Here is a 14,523-nt window from a genome sequence, read left to right on the forward strand (position 1 = left end):
TAAAAGTACTACATAGTTATAGGGGAAATGCGAGTTATGGACACAGCGGAAGCTGTGAATTGGGGATTCTAGTGGAAGATGAGCAAGAAATTTTTATGTCAATTGTTTCCATTTTGTAAGTGGAAATAAGCAAGAACATAAGCTAAGAGTGAAAATGGATAATAAAGTGTTGTAAATTGAAGACAGTGTTGTAAGAAGGAGACAGGAAATAATAACCTAGGAAAATAGTTGAGTTAAAAGATTTGAAGTTCTAGTGATCAGCATGATACCTGTCTGCCTTTCTCAAATATGGACAGGAATCCCAATGTAGATGTTAAGTACAAAGAGACCTGCCCAATATTGGGCAAGACAGTCAAGATTACATGGAAAGGAGTGATGCATATGGAAAGAGAGCAAAAAGGTTATAAAATCAGCAAACTGATTGCAGTAAAAAATACACAGAATTTATTTGTACATTATCTGCATTAAAATGCAAAATTATTTCCACTAAACCACAAAAGTATACAAGAGAACCTGGAAAATATTTAATTTTTAGTATTTTTATTTCCATTTATTTAAAATATATCATACATATAGCTATTGTGTATATATAAAATATATTTTCATATTCCTAAAACAGTAAAATCAAATACAAATTATAGGCAATTCAGAAGAGAGGCCAATTAACATATGAAATGATGTTGTACTTCAGTAGTTATTAGGAAAAATAGTTTGGGGTCATAATGAAATACCATTTTATAACTGAGTTAGCCAAAAAATTCTAGATTGCTTGATATCAAATGTTGGCAAAAGGTGAAGCACCAAGAATGTTTATACATTGCTGGTAGGATTGGAAATTGGTAGAATCACTGGGAACATACATAAACCAAAAATCATTACCATTGTTTATAAAATAGAAGAAAAAAAGAAAAAACAAGACTATTTAAATGTCTCTGCAGGAAAATGGATAAGTAAGAATTGGTATATTCCTACCATAGGGCAAAAGAATGGATATAGATAAATCTCAAAATCATCATGTTAGATGAAATAATGAGGTTGTAGATGGAAACTAGTGATATAAAGACTTCAGTATTCAAAACAATACTATGTATTACTCAGTAGTGTGTGTGTGTGTGTGTGTGTGTGTATGGGGAGGGGAGGCAGGAGGGAGGGGGAGAGAGAGAGAAATTCATAGCAATGCTGAATAACAATGTAGGATAATGGTTACTTCTATGGGGGACTAGGCTGTGTTCAGGAGATGAAAGATAGTAAAGGAGATTTAACTTATTGGCAAGGTATATATATTTTTTTAAGATTTATTTTTATTTTTTTATTTTTAAAGATTTATTTATATAAGAACTGGGGTACAGGCCAGAGGTGCGGGAGAGTGAGAGGATTCACCAGAGACAGTGTGGGGAGCAGAACAGGCAGAAGGACTGAAAACACTGCTGAGGGGACCAGTGGGTGAGACAAGATAGGTCTGCATGCCATGTGGGAATCTCCCTAGCCGGCCGGGAATCGAACCCACGCTGCAGAGGCTGCAAACAGCTTCACAGCACTGCACTCAACCTGCTGCACCACCAGGGAGGCCCTATTTTTATTTATTTATGCATACAAGAAATGGGATATAGGCCAGAGAAGGGGGAGCGAGAGGATTCAGCAGAGACAGAGTGGGGAGCAGAACAGGTAGATCTACTGGAATATACTGCTGAAGGGAGCAGTAGTCTAGACAGGAGAAGTCTGTTGTGCCTTGTGGGTTAGTTCCCTGGCCTGGGATCTAATTCAGGCTGCAGTGACTGGTAATAGCCTGAGAGAGCTGAGACTTAACTCCTGTGCCACCAGGGAGGTCCTGGTAAGGTGTATAATCTTGGGATGAGTTGCCCAGTACATGGGTGCTTGATAAGTATTTTTTTATCTTTTTGGCTGTCTTAAATATTGACAAAGTTTAAGCATAAATATGAGTAATATATTAAGTAGCAACATCAGAGTTACTACTATTAAAGTTTCATTTTTTTTCTTCCTCTCCATACTTTTCCTTCTTGCTACCTCACTCTATCATGTATTGACTCACTCCCTAATGGGCTTCAGCTATTGTGCTTCTGAAATGTACACATTTCTTTGAATTTTTCAGTCTTTTACCAATGTTCTAAATTTTTTTAAAAGGACCACATTGAACAAGATGTAAATATGGATAAGTAATTTTCTTGATCCTAAACTCTGAAAAGGGTAAAAATATTAGAGCAATTATTCTCTTTTGAATTCATCTATTTCCATGAAATCTCATTAGCTAAACCCAATAACCTTCTTACTCCCTGAGGCAAGCAAAAACTCTTACCTAAATCATATTATGAAGTTTGACAGACAGACCAATTTTCCAAAAGTTTAAGGTTTTCTATTAAAGTTTCTACTCAGGTGTTTTTTGTTTATTTGCTTGTTTCTAGATGAAAAAATGTGCCACTCTAGCTCACACATATTTGTCATATGGACCTAAAACTTCCCTTTCTAATCTCAACTTACATCCTTCCAAATTATTAGCCAGTGCCTGGGCACCTTTCCAGTCACCTCTTTGAAGACCCAGTAGTAATTTTAGCAACCATAATAGACAGTAACACCTAGTTTCTATAAATTTCATTTTCTCCTCTACTCTCCCTTTACTTAAATCATCTATAGGGATATCTCTTCTCCTCATATCAAATTCATGAATGAATTTGCAGTTGTCATTTTGATTGGCAGTTGAGACAGTGGTAGGTTATAAATGACCAAAATAAAATAGATCTCAAATTTACAGAACTCAGTTTACTGTATAGCCATGGAAATTAACAAAGCAATATAGTATACTTCCTTAGTACTTGATATGCATTCACTGAAATTTAAAATGAAGAATAATCTTATTAATATAGTAATAAATATGCCTTTCTTCATCCATTTAATCAGGGTAAGATGTCAGTATTGCATCTGTGTCATGTCTTGTCGTAAGTTGAGTTCATAAGTGAATCCACAGTGAAAGAAAATGTTGAAGTTAAAATTGAATCTAATTCAGGTCATGGAGATAGAGATGTTTTAAGAAAGTTTGTATTCTTTCATGAAATAAAATAACAAAATTAGAGTGTGAAATCTATTACCAGTATTCAGCTAAAAATCAAGTTAAACTTGGTGTCTTTGTATTCCTCCATTGTATATCACCCAGGGATACCCTTTAGAAACAATGACAGTTAATGCTAATGGCAGGTTAATAATATTTCAAACTATTTTAAATTGAAAAGCCCCTTGATAAAATGGAGTGAGCAAAGGACTGGAAGTCTAGATAGTTTCATATTTATTTCTTTGTCCATTCATCAATGATTAATTGCACATCTACTACATGCCAGGATCTTGCTAGGCTTTGGGGTGATCCAGATAAGATACAGTTGCAGCCTAGAAATTGTCATTCAAGTTATATAAAAAGGCTGTATAACTTTTTCCAAATAAATATTTCAAGTGTCTTCTTTTATAAAATAGAGAAAATGAGGGTTCTAACTAATTTCATTCATGTGAGGAGCAAATGTGCCTATGAAAGTTCTACTTAAACAGTTAATCACAAATAGGTAAGTCCTGAGAAGACTGGCTTTTTGGATGCCTTCCATCTCTACTCTGCTTTCTAAACAAAACAGCCTTGTGTTTGTTAAGGAACAAAAAAACAACTTCATGAAAAGGATTACATATGTTTCATGAGCATCAGACTCCTCTAATTAAACCCAGATTAAAGACAATCAAACCAAGACTTCCCGTTTCCTGTCCAGCATGTAAGAAACTTGGAAGTTGCTGCTCCAGCCTAATAACAAATAAAAAAACTGAACAAACTGAAAAATCATCAATTCTTTGATTAGTAAGAGAAGTGAGAGTAAAAGGAAAATCACTGCCCCAACTTCAGAGAGATGAACAGGAAAGTAAGAGTATCACATCTTACCGGAGCAGAAACTCATGAGCTGAAACCTCCTTGAGAACATGCGTTGGCATAAAAAATCTGCACAGTAATTGGTGAATTTCCAAGGTCTCAGTGTGTACAAATCTGAAATATTAAAAGTACCAAAGTATCCAGTTATTAGGGGTCATCACATTTGTGAGTTTTACCTCCTGGAAATTCTATATGGGTCTCATGGATAATATAAGAGAAATATCTCAAACTTTGAGAGTAAGGAGAAAAGGAAACACTTTGAAATACCTGAGGGCACTCTTTTCTTAACAAGGGGTACTCCCAAGAGGAACTATTTAACTAAAACGTAACCTGATGGATTTTTTTTTTGCAAAACCTAAATGACCTAGGGAAATGGAAATTCACAATATCAGCCAGTTCTAGCCTTCCAGATCCAACTAAAAGGGGTGGTGGGTGGGGGAGGAGCCATGAAGCACACAGTCAGAGGTACAGGCTCACTAAAAACTGAGAACATTGGGCTATAGGATGCTTCCCATCCTGTCTCACCACCTTACTAAATGCCTATACACAACAATTACTTTTATGCAGGGCAAAATATCCAGTTACCAAGAAATATTTACAAAACATTTTTTTAAAAAATAGGGCCTCCCCTATTTAAAAAATAGGCAGTTTAGCTCCGCACTGTGAAGCTGTCTAGTTCAATCCTGGCCTACCGGGGAGGGTCCCACATGGCGTGGCAGACCTATCCTGTCGCACCCGCTGCTCCCCTCAGCAGTGTATTTCATCAGTCTGCCTGTTATGCTCCCTGCTCTGTCTCTGGCGAATCCTCTCACCCTCCCGCGCATCTGGCCTGTGCCCTGGTTCTTGTATAAATAAATAAATAAACCTTTAAAAAAAAATAGAGTTTAAATAGACTGAACAAGCATCCAAACCAGACTCAGAAATGGCATGAATGCTGGAATTATAAGAATAGGAATTTAAGACAACTGTTATTTAAAACAATAGCTCTAGTGAATACAGTTTCAGCATACAAGAACAAATGGACAATTTAGGCAGACAGATGATTTTCTAAAAAAGGACCAAGACCAGAGGGAAGATGGCATCAGAGGAAACTCCCTGCTTTGCTCTTGGAAGGATAAAATAGTGTAGCCCAAGCAGGGGTTAGACCCCTAATCCTGTGACTAGGGGTGAAACCAGAACAATTCCTGGACATCAGAGATTAATGCTGACAGATGAGATGCTCAGAAAGTTCAACTCCAGGCAACAAAGGGTGAGTGGGGAGAGGAATTACAATCTTGAAACCTTGAAGGTATAAGGAGAAATCAAAGGGTCTTTTACCATCTGTGCAAGAAAACCAAAAATATGCCACCCAGAGTCTGAGAAAAGAAAGGATTTTAATGTAGAATCAGGTCAACAGGATGTAGGAGCCCCAACACTCAAATCTAACACCAGGAGTGCCCGGGGGAGGGGTTTATACCACATTTTGGTAAGCCAGCCTTGAAAGAACAAAAGAGCTAAATTTCATTGGCTTGATGGTGGGCTGGATGCATAGAAATTAGAATTTGGCAGGGGGTTACTGAGCAAAACAGACAGGGCACAGAGGAATACAGAGTTGGCTGAAGTCCGTTAGATAGTGGTGGGCTCTTGTCCATACATGGGCTGATTGTCAGGTACTTGTGATGTGCGGGATCCTTGTGGACAAAAGGCTGGCCTTGGGCTGCTAGGATTTCTTTATCTGGAAATGCAGAACTTCTCTGGAAGGACAAGTTAGTCTTGTTATTGCAGCAAAGAGGTCACTTGTTATCTGATTTAACCAGACAGGCAAGAAAACAGAAAGCACTTAAAATTTGTTAAGTGCTAAGCCATGGGCAGGAAGAATACATGTCTAGTTTTTGGATGGGTTTCAGCTTTGAGGGACTAATTTTAAAAAGGCTTTCACAAGTCAGTATCATTATTAAAGAGAGAAAATAATAAAGGGATGCAATGCACATTTTCATCCACTCATTTTCTCTTTTTTCCACATTTAGACAGTAAGTCATGATGGAAGTTTGAAAGAATCCCTTTCAAAAGTCTGCAAGTAACACCTGCGTGTCCCAGAGCAATATCATTTTTTTAAAGATTTATTTATTTATGCATACAAGAGCCGGGTACAGGCCAGAGGCGTGGGGGCGGGGGGTGGGAGGATCCATCAGAGACAGCGTGGGAACAGAACAGGCAGATTGACCAAAGTACACTGCTGAGGGGAGCAGAGGGCAAGTCAGGAGAGGTCTCCTGCACCATATGTGTTGCTCCCTGGCCAGGGATCGAACTCGTGCTACAGTGGCTGCAGATAGCTTCATAGGTTGCGCCTTAACTCCTTGTGCCACCAGGGAGGCCCAAGCAATATCTTTTTACTACACAGAAAAGGCTGCACTTATTTTTTTTTCTGATTCTGAATCAGTTGCTAAGAATTTGCTTTTCTCAAACAAATACCGTCAAACCTGGAATTTTTTTTTCCCTTAAAGTCTTCTAAATACTCTGATTTTAGATGTAACCACTAAGAATTCAGCATTTTCTATTAACTAAAGCCCAACTCAAAAAAAGGACACGTCCTTAAAAGTTAGTCAACTATATTGATATGAATTAAAATTTTTAAAAAATCTGTATGTGTTAAGAGAGACATAGACTAAAAGGGAATATAATTCTATTGTAAAGAAATATGGGTCTCTGCCCGAATACATTCTATATGCCTGGCCCAGGGCTGTGATATACAGCACCCATTTGGTTTTGTGTATGCCAGTTGGCTCTGAAATATCTTTTAAAAGAGAGAAAAATCATGAGACAAAGAAGATCACTTATGCAATTTCTAGTCTAAGTCGTTGCTCTAATCCTAATGAGCAATGGAAAGGGAATAGACTATAGGACTACAATGCAGGGAGTATAGGAAACATAAAAGTATGTTCTACTTGTAATTCAAGGAGTCAAATAGTGTTAATGAACTCTACTATAAATCGATAATTTATCATTATGATATCTAAGTTTCTTCCAGCTTCTACTGAATTTTTAGACAAAGATCTAGCATGGTAACTTTTTGCTAACAGATCAAATCTCAGAATGATAAAAATCAGAATTTGTTATCCTCCTACTTACAGTTTTTTGAAAATTCATAAATATATATTAAATAATCTTTTTTCAAGTAAAGATTTTTTAAAGAATAATCACACATACTTACATGCATACTCCTAGATCTAGTTCCAACTCACAATTTTCCAAGAAAAGATCATAATTTCTAACTGAATTGTTAAGTTAATCAGATAAATGGAATTTCCAAACTAGGCATCCTCAGAGACTTAAAGTTTGCTGGGAAGGAAAAGGGATTTGTTGGGCATAAGGGGAAAGCTGGAACCAAAAACAAACTCAAAAATTAGATTAAGTTATCATGATGCCCTACACTTATAATATTTTACACTATATATAAGATTTGCATTAAAGAGGTGATTAATTCCCTGGGGGAGCTAATCTTTAGAAATGTATTCACAAGGAAGGGAGAGACTAAGAAGAAGAAAAGAAGGACGGGGCGAAGGAAAGGAGGGGAAAGAGCAGGAACATTCAGAAAGAACTCAGGCGTTTCTGTGATGATAAAAGTATCTTGAATTTAATTAACTCTCAGTAAATTTCTGGGTATCGCCTCATATCCCAATTCATATAACTGTATTCCAATAATACAATTAGTATTCCTGACCAGTAAACAAGGCAAATATTTTCTTCATTACAGAGTCACATTGTTAAAGTAGTTGCAAGTTAGGACAGAATTTAATCAAAGCTAGGCGTATGTCTAAGTCTATGAAATTTTTATTGCGTACTGAATATATGGAAGTCAATATACTAAAAACCTGTGAATATTGCCTAATAAATAATAAATAAAGGCACAAATTTGCAAATATAAAAAGTTTGCAAAAAATATTTTGACAGAAGTCCAATCAGGGCAGGTAAAAAAAGTAAACAAAACCAACATCTAATGCATATAGAAAATAAAGAGATGACTGAATATTTTAATACAGTGGAGCAGAGAAAGACAGCTGAAAGCTGGAGGTTCAACAAAGGGCTCTCTGTCAAAAATGCACTTAGCTTGGGGATATAAATTTGTGGAAAATCTCAGCTGAAAGAAGCAAAAATTATATAATGAAAAGTTTGTGAATGAACAGAAAATGAGATATTCTATTAGTAGCCTGAATGGAAATCAACAAATTAAAAATATCAATATATCTATTTAAATTCTATTATTTTTTTTTGAGGTTGACATTGGTTTACAACACTGTACATGAAGTAGGACTACAGAGTCACATCTCTTCAGATGTATGTTGCCACACCATGCCCACCTCCAAAGCTCCTGTAACCCTCAATGTAATATCTTGAGAGAACAGTTAAGTGGCTGTTAGCTATTTAATTAGTGTCACTGTACTGTCGTGCATATTTACAACAAAGAAGCAACTGCCTTTCATAATTAAACAAGAACTGCCAATGACAAACACAAAATTCTCAAAAGAATATAGCATATGTTATAGGGAGGAGGTTAATGGGAAAGCCCATCAGTTCTCAGAGATATTAAAAATTGGTACAATGATTGTAAACAGGTTAGGACTATGAAATGTGATAAACTGAAAATTATAGTCAAGGTACTATTGTTTTGCAGTGATGTATAGCCCATTTTTCACCAAAAAGTAAATAAAAAGAAGGAAAAATATTAGGAAGCAGATAGCATTGATTGATATTCCAATCAGACTCTACGGAAGACATTCTTTTTTTTTTCCTAAAGATTTATTTATTTATGCATATGAGAGCAGTGGCACAGGCCAGAGATGCAGAGGCAGGGGGTAAGAGGATCCGCCAGAGACAAAGTGGGGAACAGAACAGGCAGACTGACCAAAACACACTTCTGAGGGGAGCAGCAGGCGAGACAGGAGAGGTCTGCCTCACCATTTGGGTTTATCCCTGGCCAGCCAGGGATTGAACCTGTGCTGCAGAGGCTGCTGATTGCTTCACAGCATGGTGCTTAACCCTTGTGCCACCAGGGAGGCCCTGGAAGATATTGTTTTAATTTCTCTGAATCAGCTAAGTTTGTTCCTATCTCCCATGTACTTTCCCAAATCTTGCATCACTCAGTAACTCTCTTTCAGGGCTATGGTTAATGGTGTTTTTCTTCAAAATAATGTCTTAAAAAGACAATTTTTATTGTTACTAGTGATGTTTCCATGGCAACTCTTTCCAACATCCTCTATAATTTTTTTTTCTCTACCCATACCATTTCTTTATCTTGTTATTGTTTCTTCTTTTATCTGGTTTGGAATTTAAGGGAAAAATCTGAAGAGGCACCAATGTCCTTACATTTAAGAGAAACTACCATTTTCAAGAGCATAATTTTTTTGCATCTTGTATAATAAACTTTTTTTTAATGATGTTTAATAAAACTATGCCAATGGATACCTTTAATTTGTTATTGACGATCTAAACCTTACTAAAGTCACTAATTAAATTTTTAGGACATCTGAATTATTTTTCCAGTTTTATTTATTTATTTATTTATTGTTTTATTTATTTATTTGTTTATTTTAAATTAGAGTCATTTTCTCTTTTTTTTCTTTAAAGATTTATTTATTTATTTATACAAGCACTGGGTACAGTCAGAAGCGCGGGAGGGTGAGAGAATTCACCAGAGGCACAGCGGGGAGCAGAGCAGGCAGAAGGACCGAAGTACACTGCTGAGGGGAGCCGCGGGTGGCAGGAGAGGTCTGCGCGCCATGTGGGACCCACCTCTGGTGGCCAGGGAGCAGCCGGGGATCGAACCAGCGCTGCAGAGGCTGCGGGCAGCTTCACAACCCAGCGCTCAACCACTGCGCCACCGGGGAGGCCCCATTTTTTCCAGTTTTAGTACCAAATAATTATGTGATGCTCATCAGGACTCTTAAATTATTTCTATTTCTGTAAAGAATAGCTTATAATGCTCTTCTGTATTTAATTTTTATCTTGTTTTAGAAAAAAGATTTAAAATCCTAAAGCATATTGTTGGTGCATTAAAAATATCTCCTGTCCTGTACTGCAAGGAACAATTTCCCATATGTTTCAGTGGGATATTTAATGTCATTTAAATTTAGGGTCATCATCTGTAGAAAGATAATGTATCTACCTACAGTATAATATTGTGTGATTATAAGAGATAATGTAGGAAAAAGTGTCAAACACAGTCAGTGTTACTTAATAGATATATAGACCAGGGGTTAACAAACAATTGAAAAAAATAACCATGTACACAAATGGTTTCTGAGGGACACAATTTTTTTTTAAAGATTTATTTATACATTTATACAAGCACTGGGTACACTCAGAAGCGCCGGAGGGTGAGAGAATTCACCAGAGCCAGAGCAGGGAGCAGAGCAGGCAGACTTACGAAGTACACTGCTGAGAGGAGCAGCGGGAGACAGGAAAGGTCTGCGTGCCATGTGGGACCCTCACCCAGTGGCCGGGGATCGAACCAGCACAGCAGAGGCTGTGGGCCACTTCACAACCCAGCGCTCAACCGCTGCGCCACCAGGGAGGCCCCTGCAGGGACACACTTATTAAGGCAGTGATTGGGTGAAGCTTGAATGCAATATGAATGCAAATTTAATTTTTAAAAAACAGGTAAGGTAGCAAAAGTTTTGGGTATTGGTATGTATATAAAAAGTGTGAAGGGTTGGGATACTTATTACTACATTTCTCAGGTTTCCTAGAGTGGAAAGGACTTAGAGTTCAATCATCAGGAGAAAATAATATTGCTACACTATCAGCAAAGATTCTGTCAGGCAAACAGAATTAGAGTAGACATTTTAAACAAAAGGGATTTAATACAGGAGATTAATTACTCAAGATTACAAAGGGTGCATAGTCTCTTTAAGGGAGCATTCAATGATAATAATTGCAAGAGGTCCCAAATTAGGTATGAAAGAACAAAGAAGATTATGTGAAGTTACCAGATTCCAGAAGTTTGGAGATGTGCCATGCAATATCAAGAGCTTAGTTTCCTGAGGAGGAAATAATATTTTATTTTTGCTTGTCCCTCTGAAGTCAAAAGAACTCAAAGTGAAGCTGGCAGTTTTTGCCACCAACTGCTACTAAAGAAAGCAACATTTTAGAGGAACAGGAAAACATGATACCTTTGTCCTTCTACCCATCGTCCAGTCTTCCTCTAGGGCTGTCTTCCCGTTGTCAGACCTAAAAGGACATCTCATAGCAAAGGAATCTGGAAATCTCAGCTTTAAAGTCACTGAACTTGGGTAGGTTTCGACTGAGACCTAATAGATAAATCACTAGCCCACATTCTTTTTCTGTGCAATCTTGCTGAATCTTTTTTATAATAGTGATAGTGAATAATCTATATACTTATACAAGTTCTTTAAAACCAAATCATATTGCACTTTATTTGCTATTTTTCTCTTACTAAACTTCTAAATAGCCTGTTGGCCAAACAAGAAGTTCCATTTAGAATATTTGGACCTTGTTTTTTACAACTACATTTGTATTCAGAAAAAAAAATATATATATATATATTAAGAAAAAGCAAGAAAAGATAAAAATCAGTTTTCTAAGTACCTACCTCAGAAGTTAGAAAAAAAATACAGAAAAGAAGAACAAATAAAGCCCAAAGTTAGCAGCATAAATAATAAGATTAAAATAAAGAAGTAAATGAGATAGAAATTAAAACATTAATAGAAAAAATCAATGAAATTTAAAGTTAGTGTTTGAAAAGATAGCAAACTTTTATATAGCTAAGACAAAAAAAAAGAGACACAAACAAATCATGTTTAAGAAGAATTATACAGGCCACTATGACTAGATATAAAGAGGATAAGAAACAAAAAGGACAAGAAACCACTAAGAACAATTTAATGTCAAAAATTGGATAACCTGGAAGAAATGGATAAATTCCTAGAAGCAGACACCCTACTACTAAGACTGAACCATGATCTAATAGAAAACTGAACATACAAAGATTATATTAGAAATGGAAAACATCCCAGCAAGCTAAAGCTCAGGGCCAGATGACTTCCCTGGAGAATTTTGTCAAACATTTAAAGAAAAATTAACAACAGTTCTACTCAAACTTTTCCAAGAACCTGAAGAGAAAACACTTCCAAATTCATCGTATGAGGCCCCCATTCCCTTATAACTGGAGCCATAAAAAAAAAAAAAAAAAAAAAAAAAAACTACAAAAAATAACACTGCAAGCAAATACTGCTGTGAACATAGATAAAAAATCCCCAACAAGGCCTCCCCTGGTGGCACAGTGGTTGAGCGCTGGGCTGCGGAAGCTGCCCACAGCCTCTGCAGTGCCGGTTCCATCCCCGGCCACCAGCGAGGGTCCCACATGGCGCAACAGACTTCTCCTGCCGTGCCTGCTGCTCCCCACAGCAGTGTACTTCGTCAGTCTGCCTGTTCTGTTCCCCACTCTGGCTCTGGTGAATTCTCTCACCCTCCTGCACTTCTGACTGTACCCAGTGCTTATATAAATACATAAATAAATCTTAAAAAAAAAAATCCACAACAAAATACCAGCAAATAAAATTCATTTAAATGATCATATGCCATGAACAAGAGGGATTTATTCTTGAGATGCAAGGATGCAAATCAATGAATGTGATAGATAATAACCCAATGAAAAAGCTAAAAAATCACATGGTGATTTCAATAGATAAAAAAATCAGCAAAACTTAACAAACACAATTCTCAAGAAAACTAATCATAGAAAGACACCTTAGCATAATAAAATCCGTATATTAAAAGTCCACAATTAGCATCATACCAGGTTAGTGGAAAGTAAAAGTGCTCCTCTATCATAAAGAACAAGGCCTTAAAGATACCCACTGTCACCATTTCTACTCAAGTACTGGAAGTCTTAACCAAACAATTAGGCAAGAAAAAGAAATAAAAGGCATCTAATTGGCAATGAAGAAGAAGGGAAATTATTTCTGTTCACAAATTATATAAACTCATATGTAAAAAATCTTAAAGTTGCCACAACAAAATAAAAAAAAAAAACTGTTAAGGTTATAAACAAATTCAGTAAAGACACAAAAATCAACATAGAAAAACCTGATGTGTATCACTATAATAATGCAAATCCCAAAAAGAATATGCAAAATTTAAAATATCAAAAATAATAAAATTCTTAGGAATTAACTTAACCAAAGTGATGAAAGACATATTCTAAAAAAAAAAAAAAAGAAAGAAATTAAAGGGGACATAAATAAATGGAAAGTTAGCCTTTGATCATCAGTTAGAAGATGGCTAAAGCACTTGCATAGACATCTTGAGAAAAAAAAAAAGTTGCCAACAAGGAAATGCAAATCAAACCTCCAATGAGGTATCTCCTCACCCTTGTAAGGCTAGTTATTTTAAAAAATTATTGGCTGGGATATAAAAGATATAAGAACTCTTGTACACTGTTAGTGGGAATGTAAAACTGTGCAGCCTCTATTTAAAACAGCATGAAACTTCCTGTGCCACTGGGAGGTTTGGTGCAGGATGAGTGAATGATGTGCTCACATGAAGGCATAAAAACTAAACCTAAACATATACAGATAAGTAAACCACTGATAAATTTAATTAAAAAAATAATAAAACACCATGACACTTCCTCAAGAAATTAAATATAGAACTACCATGAGATTCTGCAATCCCACTTCTGAGTATATATATATCTCCAAAATAATTGAAATAAGATCTCAAAAAGTTATCTGCACTCCCCTCTTTACTGCAGCATTTATTCACTATTACCTAAATATGAACATAACTTAAATGTCCATTGATGGGTTCATGGACAAAACAAATGGGGCATATACATAATTATTCAGCCTTAAAAAGGAAGAAGTTACTCTAATATGCAACAACATGGATGAACTTGCAGTGTTCACATTCATCATCTTACTCTGTTTAGCAGAAGCAACCAATAGAAGAGCCTGAATAAATGAATTTCATGGCATATGCAATCAGGAATATTCACTGTAGCTAAGGCATTGATAACAAATTACAAATTTCAACCCCACTGATTACTATTAGTTTGGGTTCTGACATAATTATTTGTAAATAGGTTTCTTGAAAATATTTTCTCAGATGTTAAATGGATACCATATATGCATAGAATTTGTGCCACATTTTATGCTGAATTAAAATGGACCTCTTTGTGTGCATATAATTGTTTTGTCAAAGTGTTGTTGCCACTTACAAATGCAACTACAGCTTTTGTTGATAAGCGGCTTGAGGGATTTTAAAAAGAAGAATAGAACATGTAGAGAATATGCAAAATTAAACAGAGATTCCAAATTCTATGTGACGTCTATATGCATACAATGACAATTTAAACACTAGTTGCTTCGTAAGTCTTTGTGTACCCATGTCACTAAATATAAAAAAAAAAAAACAAAGAAATGTTGAAAGTGTTGCAGGAACAGTCCTGTGCAGCTGAGAGTGGTCATGGCCCCTCACCCAGATGCTTGCCAGGTCCCTTTGGACCTCTGTGCACTGGCCTCAATGTGGCCATCCTGTGGCAGTTGCCACAGTTGATCAAAGGTGGGTTGATGCTCTAGAGTGCTCCCTCCTTCCCTCAAGGCCCGGCTGCC

This window comes from Talpa europaea, assembly GCF_964194135.1.
Source record: "Talpa europaea genome assembly, chromosome: 9".
NCBI classification, from domain to species: domain Eukaryota; kingdom Metazoa; phylum Chordata; class Mammalia; order Eulipotyphla; family Talpidae; genus Talpa; species Talpa europaea.